The 14287-nt window shown below is 42.7% G+C and overlaps 1 non-coding gene across 1 annotated transcript; it reads right to left on the bottom strand.

The window, feature by feature from the left end:
• Positions 1–14147: 14147 nt before the first annotated feature.
• On the bottom strand, positions 14148–14230 carry TRNAL-UAA. The gene has a single exon. It is a non-coding gene; the product is annotated as a tRNA-Leu (tRNA).
• Positions 14231–14287: the final 57 nt, after the last annotated feature.

The raw sequence follows: 14287 nt of genomic DNA, 5'->3' as shown, positions 1-14287 counted from the left end.
ACGGTAGTCATTCACGTTCGTTTCGGGGAGGTACTTGATGACTCCAAACCCTTCGCGGTCGATGGTAGTTGAACTTGATGCTTGCGGTGCACATGTCTTCATCAACAGTAGTAGTACAAGGTCGTCATGGGAAGTGGTCGTACTCGCGAACTTGTCGAAACCAGGGTCTCGGTCGTCGGTATAGGTACTTGGTGAAATCCATGGGTGTCAGTAGTTGTACATGGTCTTCGCGTTGTAGTCTGACTTGGCGATTCCAAAACGTTCATCGGTAGTGGAACTTGGCGGATTCCACGAAGGCGTCCTTGGGCGTTCCTGGTTGTCACGTCTTGGCAAAACAAAGGGTATCTTGGCGTCCATGCAACCAGCAAGGGAGGTGATGGCACTGGGCTCCAGCGAAGCAGGGCGCTGACGAGGAGGCAAAAATGGTGCTGCGGTGGCCTGCTGGTCTTGGACAGCGGCAACACATAGGAGAAGGAGGAGGGCAGCAGCGGGCAACGGCGTCCATGGGCCTCAGCAGCAGCGGCGCGGCCATGGCGGGGCTTGGCTGCTCGTGGAGGACGGCGAGCGTCGGCAGTAGGTCGAGCTGGAGGAGCTCGGGGCCTCAGGTACAGGAACAGAGGAGCTCAAGGCGCCATGGCAGGGGAACGGTAGCAGTGGCGGTAGGAGGTGGTGCGCCAGGGTCTGCTGCTGCTCCTATTGGCGAGGCAGCGAGGCCACTTGGAACCAGAGACGGAGGGAGTCGGCGATGGAGACACTCCAGGCGGCAGCGGCGAGCACGGGAGCTCCTCTCCCTGGTGCGAAGCGTGCGGCGGCACTAGGAGACGAGAGGGAGAGGGTCGGGCGCGATGGAAGGAGGGACCGGCGCGGGATCTAGGCAGCAGAGGGAGGAGGGGCACGGATCGGGAGGCGCGGGCGCTCTCCTGGAGCTCGATGCGTGTGGTGGTGGCGCTGAGAAAAACGGATGGGAGGAGAAGGGAACAAGAGAAAGGGGATCGGGCAGGGAACGAGAGGGAGATAGGCTAGGGTTCGCTCGGGCCTTAGTTGTGGGTCGGTGCTGGAGTCTGTGAGGCCCAGGTGGGTAGTGGGGAGAGATGGGCCTAGTGGAGAGGGAGGCGGCGCCTAGGGAGACTGGTGGCTGGGCCTTAGGCCTAGGCTGGGCTTTTCTCTCTCTCTCTCTCTCTTATCTTATCTCCTTTAGCAGAAAAGAAAATCGAGAGAGGGAAAAGAAGGAGAGGGTTAGGAAAGGATTTTGCGCATAGGGATAATTTCCCCAGACTTGTAAAAATGAGCTTGATCCCGCAAAATAGAAGTGGGCACGCGGTTGAAGTTGAATTCAAACTCATTTGAAATTAATTCCAAATGATTTGAATAGGAGGTGAGGTTTGGGAAGGTCCAAAAATGTTGAGACTTTTGGAGGAGCCTCAAAAAAAGAAGAATGAATTTCCGGCAAGGTTTGGAGATCAACTCGAAGCAGAAAGGCATGGGATTATCTGCACGTGTGTTATGGGTGATTCCAAATTATTGGAATATAATTTATATAGCTCCCTAAAATATTGGGAGAATATGTTTTAGAGAGTAATCACCATAGTGAATATCCCTCGATTTAAATGGATCAAAGATCCATGCTTTTTATTTAGTTGAGATGCCAAAAAGACTTATGACATGATGACATGATGCAATGCACATGATGCAACGAACCAAAACGAATCACCTGACAACACCCGGAAACATGGAAGGCATCTGAAGCTCCGGTCTTGGGGCATTACAACACTCCACCACTACGAGAGGATCTCGTCCCGAGATCTAGAATGGCACTGGAGGGAAAACGGAAGAGAAAGAGAAGAGGTAAAGCTAAGTTGCTTCTTTGACAAACGAGTGAAACCACGAGCCTTGAGAGGTTAAGCCATTTCGAGAAAAAAACGGAGATAAACGAAGTTGAAAACACTCCGTTGGAAAAGAGGAACAAGGAACAATATGGAACCTTGAGATTGCAAAGGTAAGAATGACGAGCGCAAAGGACAAGAAGGAATTGAAACCACTCTGGGTGAGATAAACAAAGATCAAAGAAGAATAATCTCGGGCAGAACTCCGTTTGAAAAGTGATATGAAGCTTGACAAGATGAAAAGAACTTGAGCAGAGGACACAACACTCTGGTTAAATGGATAAGCACGAAAAGAACACGATCCTCACCATTCGAGATGATGACTGAAGAGAGAAACATCACAATGCCACCGGAAGAAAAGAAAGAATGCATGGTATGAACGGAAGGAAACAAGATATTGTAAGATCACGCTTACCACAAATGCTAGAGCGGAGTTGTTGGAAAACCAACAATGAAAAGAATAATCTTGTATTGGGCTTATGGAGAAGAACTCAAAACTATGAGATGAAATTCTGCCACTCACGGGAAAAAGAATTGCATTGATATGAACAAGGAGACGAGAAAATATGTTCACGGAAGGATAAAGAAGAACTTGGGTCCTTTATGAGCACCATAATTAGCACAATCCTTAGGGAAGAGCTTTAGGTGAAATATAACCCAAGATAACTCCAACAAAGAGATTGATGGATTTAAAATACCTCATTCTTAACAACATGTGAATCATGAAACACGAACTCAAATTATCAAGAATGACATAATACCACCTCCAATGATATGGAAGAAAGGAATTGCACTCCGGATTGCAAGATGAAGAAACTTAAGCTCCTTAGAAAAGAATGTAGATGAACACTTTGAAAAGGAATATAAATCCTTGATGAACCATCATGAAAGAACCTTCATGAAGAACTCCGGTAACAAAAGAAATGATCAAACGGAAGGAAAGAGAGGTCGAAAACACAAGGTGAAATCCTTGCAATGATTTAGATGGAGCTCGCGACGAGATAATTGAGAGAGCTTGGAACTCCGGGAAAAGAAAGCTGAGAACTTGAAACCAATAGTTTAATCATCGTGAACAAACTCCGGAAGAAAAGATTAACATATGGATGAAACAAGAATAAGAATTACATTATGCTTATCCTTCACCAATTAAATTGATGACAAGCCACGGATTTGACACACTACTTATTCTCGTAGAAAGGATTAAGCGAGATATAGCGCAAACTTGGGAAGGTCTTTGACAAATCCACCGGTAGGATTGAAAACAACAAATGAATTGATATGATAACAAGGTAAGAAGAATCTTGAATGAACCACTGTAAGAATTAAAATGACCGAAGGAAAGATAAAGGAACACCGGGAAGAATTATGAAATGAACGAGGATACTTGAGAGAATTTAGATACAAGTGAACGAAGGGATTACGCACTGATTAGAGGATATTTGATCGATGCACCGGTAAAATTAGGAGGATGAGAGCTAACACCTGAGAATGAATAAATATGAGATGATGGGCTTCGGAGAAACAAACTGAAAAGACTCCTGAGTTGCTCCGGATGAGTGAAAAGAAATTCTCACAATCGAAAACAATTATGAGAGGACGCCACAAGCTAGAATCATGAATCTTGAAGAGAATGGATAAGATTGAGAGCAATTATTCTTCGGTCTTCAACTGCAGAGAATGATGATAATAAAGACCACCGTGACTTGTTGCGATACTCCAGGATGAAAAATTAGAAAGGTTGAACCAATGATGAGAAGAATTGAAAGATCTAGGAGAAGGGCATATGACTGATGACAGTTCATTCTTACGTCAAACTTCGAAAAGAAATTTAAAGATATCTTCGGGTGAATTAGAAGAGTCAGGTAAGATCCTGGAAAAGACCTGTGGGTTAGGGCCCACTGAAAAGATACACCGTTGAAATGATTTAAAAGAGAGGTTGCACCGGTTGAATTAAATGACTTGAATGAGATAACAACCTCGAAAGATCTTGAATGAATGTAGAGTGGAAAACACAAATCTTCGAGATATCTTGAGCACTCCGGAACAATTAAATAGCGAGAAGTGAATGAATATGAGGTGCACTGGCATGAGAAGGTATTGAAACGAGGAAAAAGGATATGATCAACACCAAAGCTTGATTTGAATACACCGGAGAAGAAAACGAGTGAAGAGTGACGAACTTGAAGCTCCGTTAGAATCTTCATGAGGATCACCGGGTAAGAACAAGAAGGAAAAGAAAATGGAGAGACTTCACAAGAATAAAAGGATGCTTGATTAAGAAATCTAAATCGTTGAGGAAAAAAGGTGGGTGGGCGGGAAAAACAAAGGCAACTTGGAGAGAGATGAAACAAACACCGTTCAGAAGAACTGATACCAGATCTTGCGGATGTTGAAAATGGACGGATCCGCTTGAAGAGAAGCACACCGGTTGAAAAGGATTGGCAAGACAATCTCGATGATCAAGAAGGATTAGTATTCACATAGGAATATGAGGACACCTGTTCGGAAAGGTATGGAATCAACACTTGACATTGAAGCAACTCAAATACCACAACTCAAAACAAAACAAAGGATTGGCTTGCAGAATAAGCCGGAACAAACATATGATAGAGATTTCGTCCGAAGTTTTCGTGGTGGGGCGTACAGCACCATCATGTACAAGGCAGTGCACATGACATACGAAGCATCCCCGAGTCGGCATAGCCAAGGACTCTTTAAGACACAACGAAACCACTGTAAAACCAACCGTGGATAGGCGGTCCACTAGACGTCGAACCCCAATTTCATATCATACATCTGTTGGAAAGATATCCTAAGAGCTACTTGAATTCCCACTTATAAACTCTGAAACTTTCCCGGTTATGCAATCAGGTGTTGGGGATACATGGGAAGCATAATATCTCACCCAAAGCTAACAAATCCTACATCCAACTGTATCCATCCTTCAACACATAACCAAGAAACCTTCGGAAATTGTTTACCTCAACCTTCTAAAAGCATCCGTTATACGAGTTATGGCAATACTCCCGAACTCCCGCCCCAGTACTGGGTGGCGTCGAGGTTATCTCACCAACAACTGCATAAAAGAGATTTTCGATGTCGGCGAAACTAAACTCAGGTATTCCAGAACTGCAACGATAAAATTGTGACGACAACACCTCGGAGCTCAACTCCCTGGGACACTGCCACAACCCCTAAATGACAGGAGGCACCAAGAACAATGTTCTCGTCACAAAACCATCGGAACGATTCCAAGATACCCGTGTGATCCTAAGTTTGTTTTAGTGAAATTTGAGAAGAGAAGAGTCAAAACTCTACGTCAAGATGCCTCACCAGAGCGACAAAGGGACTGAGGAGTAAAAAGAATTCCTAACTCTCCGATATATATAATCCTAAATGACTCAAAACATTTTTCTAGACTCAACAACGCCAACGATTCGATAAAGCAGGGGCTCCTAAGGTCGGGGAAGGCTCTGATTACCAACTTGTAACGCCCTCGATGCGGCTATATCTCCCACGTGTCGAAGCACGACTTAGAGGCATAACCGCATTGAAAGCAATGTCACAAGTGAGGTAATCTTCGCAAACAACCCATGTAATACATAAAGGGAAAGAGATACATAGTTGGCTTACAATCGCCACTTCACACAATTACATGAATAAAGCATTACATCAACCAGATACAATCAAGGTCCGACTACGGAACCAAAATAAAAGAAGACTACCCCAAAAGCTACACAGATCCCCGATCGTCCCAACTGGGCTCCACTACTGATCAACTGGAACGAAACAACACAACAGACAAAGTCTTCATCGAGCTCCTCCGGAGCTCAGTTGCGTCACCTGCTCGATAACATCGGCACCTGCAAACTGGTTTTGGAAGTATCAGTGAGTCACGGGGACTCAGCAATCTCACACCCTCGCGATCAAGACTATTTAAGCTTATGGGTAAGGTAAAAGGTATGAGGTGGAGCTGCAACAAGCGACTAGCATATATGGTGGCTAACATACGCAAAAGAGAGCGAGAAGAGAAGGCAAAGCACGATCGAACAAACTATGATCAAGAAGTGATCCTAGAACAACCTACATCAAGCATTACTCCAACACAGTGTTCACTTCCCGGACTCCGCCGAGAAGAGACCATCACGGTTACACACGCGGTTGATGCATTTTAATTAAGATAATCTTTAGGTTTTCTACAACCGGACATTAACAAATTCCCATCTGCCCATAACCACGAGCACGGCTTTCGAAAATTCAAATCCCTGCAGGGATGTCCCAACTTAGCCCATCACAAGCTCTCACGGTCAACGAAGGATATTCCTTCTAGCGGGAAGACCCGATCAGACTCGGAATCCTGGTTACAAGACATTTCGACAATGGTAAAACAAGACCAGCAAAGCCACCCAGATGTGCCGACAAATCCCGATAGGAGCTGCACATATCTCGTTCTCAGGGCACACCGGATGAGCAAGACGTCGGGTAAGCCAGCCTAGAGTTGCCCCTGGTAGCCTCGGACATCGCTCAGTTGGACCAACACTTAGAGAAGCACTGGCCCGGGGGGGTTAAAATAAGATGACCCTTGAAGGCTAGGTGGCAAATGGTAAAACCAATGTTGGGCCTTGCTGGAGGAGTTTTATTCAGTGCGAACTATCAAGGGGTTCCCATTATAACCCAACCGCGTGAGGAACGCAAAATCCGGGAATATAACACCGATATGACGGAAACTAGGGTGGCAAGAGTGGAATAAAACACCAGGAATAAGGCCGAGCCTTCCACCCTTTACCAAGTATATAGATGCATTAATTAAATAAGAGATATTGTGATATCCCAACAAATATCCATGTTCCAAACATGGAACAAGCTCCAATCTTCACCTGCAACTAACAACGCTATAAGAGGGGCTGATCAAAGCGGTAACATAGCCAAACAACGGTTTGCTAGGACAAGGTGGGTTAGAGGCTTGGCTTAACTATATGGGAGGCATGATAAGCATGTGGTAGGTATCGCAGCATAGGCATAGCAAAAGAGCGAGCAACTAGGAAGCAAAGATAGAAGTGATTTCGGAGGTATGGTCATCTTGCCTGAAATCCCGCAAGGAAGAAGAACGAGTCCATGAAGAAGACAAACGGACGTAGTCGAACGGATTCTCACAACTCTGGAACGAAACCAAAGCTAACGCGAGAAGCAACCCGGAAAGAAGCAAACAACATAATAAACAACCAACACATAATCATGGCATGATGCACAACCAAGTATGATGCATGTCCGGTTTAAATATGCATGACATGGCAAGGGGCACAAACAAAACTACAAGTTAAGTGGAGCTCAATATGCAACGAGTTGCATATTGACGGAACACCACATCAATTATTTAGTTCTCTCTCGGTTAGGTACTCAACAATATTAAATGTTGGTTAACATGGCAAGAGGTGTAGCATAACAAACTATACCATCTAAACAATTTAAATGGGGCCGAATATAATAAACAACAAAACCGGTAAATCCCCATATGCAATTATCAATTTGGTGCAACAACAATTTTAACCAATCTTGAAGTTGTTATCATGATGCGGATGACATGCTCAAGTTTTATGCAATTTTAAGAAAAGTTGACAAGGGCATATCAAGAAGCATTTGTCAACGTGGCGGAAATGAAAAGGGGAGCCACGGCAAAGATAACGAAACGGTGCCACGGCAATGTTCCGGTTCCGGTAACTCGATTGAGATCCCGGTGCAAAGGAAGTGCGACGGGAGCGTGACATGCGATAGAAGGTGGGGTGCTCCCGGTTACCGGGTTCCCACATGACGGTGACAAGGTAAAAGAGGGCAACGTGCACCGACAAATCGAGCACGGTGCAAGCACGAGCATCTCATACATCACACATGCATTCGTTCACGGCGGTCGTCTCGGGGTTATACCTTCGAAGCGTGCGTTATCGGAGCGATTCGGGTCAAGCGGTGTAGAGGAAGTAGTGGAAGTAGACGTTCTCGGACGTCGAGGGAAGTAGTGGTTCACGCGACGGTTGTCGAAGTAGTCGTTCTCGCATGCTCTAGGGTCGACGGTAGAGGTTCTCGCGACCTCGGCGACGGTAGTGGTACATGTATATCGTTCCACGAGTTTCCGTAGACGTTCATGTCGTCGGTGTCAAGGTACTTGGGGTCTTCGGACTTTCCGGTCCCGTTCTTGCAACGGTAGTCATTCATGTTAGTTTCGGAGAGGTACTTGATGACTCCAAACCCTTCGCGGTCGATGGTAGTTGAACTTGATGCTTGTGGTGCACATGTCTTCGTCAACGGTAGTAGTACAAGGTCGTTGTGGGAAGTGGTCGTACTCGCGAACTTGTCGAAACCAGGGTCTCGATCGTCGGTATAGGTACTTGGTGAAATCCACGAGTGTCAGTAGTTGTACATGGTCTTCGCATTGTAGTCTGACTTGGCGATTCCAAAACTTTCATCGGTAGTGGAACTTGGCGGATTCCACGGAGGCGTCCTTGGGCGTTCCTGGTTGTCGCGTCTTGGCAAAACAAAGGGTATCTTGGCGTCCATGCAACCGGTAGGGGAGGTGATGGCGCTGGGCTCCAGCGAAGCAGGGCGCTGACGAGGAGGCAAAAATGGCGTTGCGGTGGCCTGGTGGTCTTGGACAGCGGCAACGCACAGGAGAAGGAGGAGGGCAGCAGCGGGCAACGGCGTCCATGGGCCTCAACAGCAGGGGGCGCGGCCATGGCGGGGCTTGGCTGCTCGTGGAGGACGGCGAGCGCCGGTAGCAGGTCGAGCTGGAGGAGCTCGGGGCCTCAGGTACAGGAACAGAGGAGCTCAAGGCGCCATGGCAGGGGAACGGTAGCAACGGCGGCAAGAGGTGGTGCGCCATGGTCTGCTGCTGCTCCTGTTGGCGAGGCAGCGAGGCCACTCGGAACCAGAGACGGAGGGAGTCGGCGATGGAGACACTCCAGGCGGCGGCGGCGAGCACGGGAGCTCCTCTCCCTGGTGCGAAGCGTGCGGCGGCGCTAGGAGATGAGAGGGAGAGGGTCGGGCGCGATGGAAGGAGGGACCGGCGCGGGATCTAGGCAGCAGAGGGAGGAGGGGCACGGATCGGGAGGCGCGGGCGCTCTCCTGGAGCTCGATGCGTGTGGTGGCGGCGCTGAGAAAAACAGATGGGAGGAGAAGGGAACGAGAGAAAGGGGATCGGGCAGGGAACGAGAGGGAGATAGGCTAGGGTTCAGTCGGGCCTTAGCTATGGGCCGGTGCTGGAGTCTGTGAGGCCCAGGTGGGTAGCAGGGAGAGATGGGCCTAGTGGAGAGGGAGGCGGCGCCTAGGGAGACTGGTGGCTGGGCCTTAGGCCTAGGCTGGGCTTCTCTCTCTCTCTTCTCTTATCTCCTTTAACAGAAAAGAAAATCGAGAGAGGGAAAAGAAGGAGAGGGTTAGGAAAGGATTTTGCGCATAGGGATAATTTCCCCGGACTTGTAAAAATGAGCTTGATCCCGCAAAATAGAAGTGGGCACGCGGTTGAAGTTGAATTCAAACTCATTTGAAATTAATTCCAAATGATTTGAATATGAAGTGAGGTTTTTGAAGGTCCAAAACTGTTGAGCCTTTTGGAGGAGCCTCAAAAAAAGAAGAAATAATTTTCGGCAAGGTTTGGAGATCAACTCGAAGCAGAAAGGCATGGGATTATCTGCACGTGTGTTATGGGTGATTCCAAATTATTGAAATATAATTTATATAGCTTCCTAAAATATTGGGAGAATATGTTGTAAAGAGTAATCACCATAGTGAATATCCCTCGATTTAAATGGATCAAAGATCCATGCCATTTATTTAGTTGAGATGCCAAAAAGACTTATGATATGATGACATGATGCAATGCACATGATGCAACGAACCAAAACGAATCACCTGACAACACCCGGAAACATGGAAGGCATCTGAAGCTCCAGTCTTGAGGCGTTACATGTTAACTGAGTATGTAATAAAGCAACACATGTTCTTACCGGGTCGGGGATTAAGGATTCTTGTTGGTTAAATGAGGCTCCTGAGGTACTAAACAATTGGTGAATGAATAATAAGAGGCTACTGCCCATTGTCTTATTTGTCTTAAAAAGACATTCCACAAATAGGGCCGTTGGCTCTGGGGTTCGAACCCACCATAAAGGTCTTCCCTAAAAGAAAAATGTTAACTAAGTGTGTAATAAAGCAACACATGTTCTTGCCAGGGTCGGTTATTAAGGATTCTTGTTGGTTACAAGAGGCTCCTGAGGTACTGAACAATTGGTGAATGAATAATAAGAGGTTGTTTTCCATTATCTTGTTTGTCTTAAAATAATAGTTTTACTAAAACATATTTAGATGTGACATAGGTATTGCACATCTAAGTCATATATCATTGATCTCACATGAAGATTTGTGTGGATATTTTCCTTTTCTTTTTCTTTTCTTTTCTATGCTTGCTTGTGTTACTTAGATGTGTAATAATTAAGGTACATCTAGATATGTCTTGGACAAACCCGTAAAATAAACATTCCATAATAATTAAGAAAAAAACAAAGCAACACATGTTAACTGAGTATGTAATAAAGCAACACATGTTCTAGACTACCCTCTCAAAAACACATGTTCTTGCCAGGTCAGGGATTAGAGATTCTTGTTTGTTAAAAAACATTCCACAATAATTAGAGAAAAAATAGGGTTGTTGGCTGTGGGGTTCGAACCCGCTCGTACATTTCCATAATAATGAACTAAGTATGTAATAAAGCAACACATGCTCTTGCCTACCCCCGAGAAAAAAAACACATGCTCTTGCCTGATCGGGGATTATGGATACTTGTTTGTTAAAAAACATTCCACAATAATTAGAGAAAACATTCCACAATAATTAGAGAAAACATTCCACTATAATTAGAGAAAAAATAGGGCTAAGGGATTAGGGATTCTTGTTTGTTGAAAAACATTCGGTAATAATTAGAGAAAAATAGGGCTGGTGAAAAAAAACACATGTTCTCGCCTGGTCGGGATTAGGGATTCTTGTTTGTTAAAAGACATTCCACAATAATTAGAGAAAAAATAGGGCTATTGGCTGTGGGGTTCGAACCCACGCGCACATTTTCATAATAATTAACTAAGTATGTAATAAAGTAACACATGCTCTTGCCTACCCTTAGAAAAAAACACATGCTCTTGCCACATCGGGATTAGGGATTTTTGTTTGTTAAAAAACATTCCACAATAATTAGAGAAAACATTCCACAATAATTAGAGAAAAAATAGAGCTAATGGATTAGGGATTCTTGTTTGTTAAAAAAACATTCCACAATAATTAGAAAAAACATCTATACCAATATAAAAAGACCCAAAGGGGCCGATCCAACTAATTTCAGCCATCAAATCATGTCAATCCAACGACATAGACTGCTTCAATGTCAAACACTCAACACGTTTAGTGTGCAGTTAATTTCATGCCAAATATAGTGATAATCACATAATACGAACATAATATGATGCTTAATATCCGCATGCACTTAATATATTTCCAAATTAACGTGCATTGCACGTACACAATGACTTGTTCCACAATAATTAGAGAAAAAATAGGGCTAGGGGATTAGGGATTTTTGTTTGTTAAAAGACATTCCACAATAATTATAGAAAAAATAGGGGTAGGGGAATCTTGTTTGTTAAAAAATATTTCACAATAATTAGAGAAAACATCTATACCAATATAAAAAGACTCAAAGGGGCCGATTCAAATAATTTCGGCCATCAAATCATGTCAATCCAACGACATAGACTGCTTCAATGTGGAGCGCTTAACACGTTTAGCGTGCAGTTAATTTCATGCCAAATATAGTACTAATCACATAATAACATGAACATAATATGATGCTTAATATCCGCATGCACTTGATATATTTCCAAATTAACGTGCATTGCACGTACACAATGACTTGTTCCACAATAATTAGAGAAAAAATAGGGCTAGGGGATTAGGGATTTTTGCTTGTTAAAAAACATTCCACAATAATTATAGAAAAAATAGGGGTAGGGGATTTTTCTTTGTTAAAAACATTCCATAATAATTAGAGAAAAATAGGGGTAAGGGATTTCTGTTTGTTAAAAAACATTCCACAATAATTATAGAAAAAATAGCGGTAGGAGATTCTTGTTTGTTAAAAAACATTCCACAAAAATTAGAGAAAACAACTATACCAATATAAAAACACTCAAAGGGACCAATTCAATTAATTTTGGCCATCAAATCATGTCAATCCAACGACATAAACTGTTTCAATGTCAAGCGCTCAACACGTTTAACGTGCAGTTAATTTCATGCGAAATATAGTGATAATCACATAACAACATGAACATAATATGATGCTTAATATCCGCATACACCTAATATATTTTCAAATTAACGTGCATTGCACGTACACAATGACTTGTTCCACAATAATTAGAGAAAAAATAGCGCTAGAGGATTAGGGATTTTTGTTTGTTAAAAAACATTCTACAATAATTATAGAAAAAATAGGGGTAGGGGATTTTTGTTTGTTAAAAAACATTCCATAATAATTAGAGAAAAATATGGGTAAGGGATTTTTGTTTGTTAAAAAACATTCCACAATAATTATAAAATAATAGGGGCAGGGGATTCTTGTTTGTTAAAAAAACATTCCACAAAAATATAAAAACACTCAAAGGGGCCGATCCAATTAATTTCGGCCATCAAATCATGTCAATCCAACGACATAAACTGCTTCAATATCAAGCGCTCAACACGTTTAGCGTGCAGTTAATTTTATGTCAAATATAGTGCTAATCACATAATAATAATATGATGCTTAATATCCGCATGCACTTAATATATTTTCAAATTAACGTGCATTGCACGTACATAATGACTTGTTCCACACTTCCACAATAATTAGAGAAAAAATAGGGCTAGGAGATTAGGGGGTTTTGTTTGTTAAAAAACATTCCACAATAGTTATAGAAAAAATAGGGATAAGGGATTTTTGTTTGTTAAAAAACCATTCCATAATAATTAGAGAAAAATAGGGTTGCTGGCTGTGGGGTTCGAACCCACGCGCACTTATGTGCAGAAGGGACGCGCACTTAGAGAAAAACACTCAAAGGGGCCGATCCAATTAATTTCGGCCATCAAATCATGTCAATCCAACGACATAAACTGCTTCAATGTCAAGCGCTCAACACGTTTAGCGTGTAGTTAATTTTATGTCAAATATAGTGCTAATCACATAATAATAATATGATGCTTAATATCCGCATGCACTTAAGAAAAACACTCAAAGGGGCCGATCCAATTAATTTCGGCCATCAAATCATGTCAATCCAACGACATAAACTGCTTCAATGTCAAGCGCTCAACACGTTTAGCGTGTAGTTAATTTTATGTCAAATATAGTGCTAATCACATAATAATAATATGATGCTTAATATCCGCATGCACTTAATATATTTTTAAATTAACGTGCATTGCACGTACACAATGACTTGTTCCACACTTCCACAATAATTAGAGAAAAAATAGGGCTAGGAGATTAGGGGTTTTTGTTTGTTAAAAAACATTCCACAATAGTTATAGAAAAAATAGGGATAAGGGATTTTGATAAGGGATTTTTGTTTGTTAAAAAACCATTCCATAATAATTAGAGAAAAATAGGGTTAGAAAAAATAGGGATAAGGGATTTTTGTTTGTTAAAAAACCATTCCATAATAATTAGAGAAAAATATGGTTGCTGGCTGTGGGGTTCGAACCCACGCGCACTTATTCCACACTTCCACAATAATTAGAGAAAAAATAGGGCTAGGAGATTAGGGGTTTTTGTTTGTTAAAAAACATTCCACAATAGTTATAGAAAAAATAGGGATAAGGGATTTTTGTTTGTTAAAAAACCATTCCATAATAATTAGAGAAAAATAGGGTTAGAAAAAATAGGGATAAGGGATTTTTGTTTGTTAAAAAACCATTCCATAATAATTAGAGAAAAATAGGGTTAGAAAAAATAGGGATAAGGGATTTTTGTTTGTTAAAAAACCATTCCATAATAATTAGAGAAAAATAGGGTTAGAAAAAATAGGGATAAGGGATTTTTGTTTGTTAAAAAACCATTCCATAATAATTAGAGAAAAATATGGTTGCTGGCTGTGGGGTTCGAACCCACGAGAAAAATAGGGTTAGAAAAAATAGGGATAAGGGATTTTTGTTTGTTAAAAAACCATTCCATAATAATTAGAGAAAAATATGGTTGCTGGCTGTGGGGTTCGAACCCACGCGCACTTATGTGCAGAAGATCTTAAGTCTTCCCCCTTAACCACTCGGGCAAACCAGCTAGGACGTGATATTTTTGGTGTAGCCATACTTATATTTGTGTGCCACCAAATCGGGT

The sequence above is a fragment of the Triticum urartu genome, chromosome 4 (assembly GCF_003073215.2).
Source record: "Triticum urartu cultivar G1812 chromosome 4, Tu2.1, whole genome shotgun sequence".
NCBI classification, from domain to species: domain Eukaryota; kingdom Viridiplantae; phylum Streptophyta; class Magnoliopsida; order Poales; family Poaceae; genus Triticum; species Triticum urartu.
The sequence above is the reverse complement of the archived record's forward strand: the minus strand, read 5'-3'. Positions and strand labels throughout refer to the sequence as shown.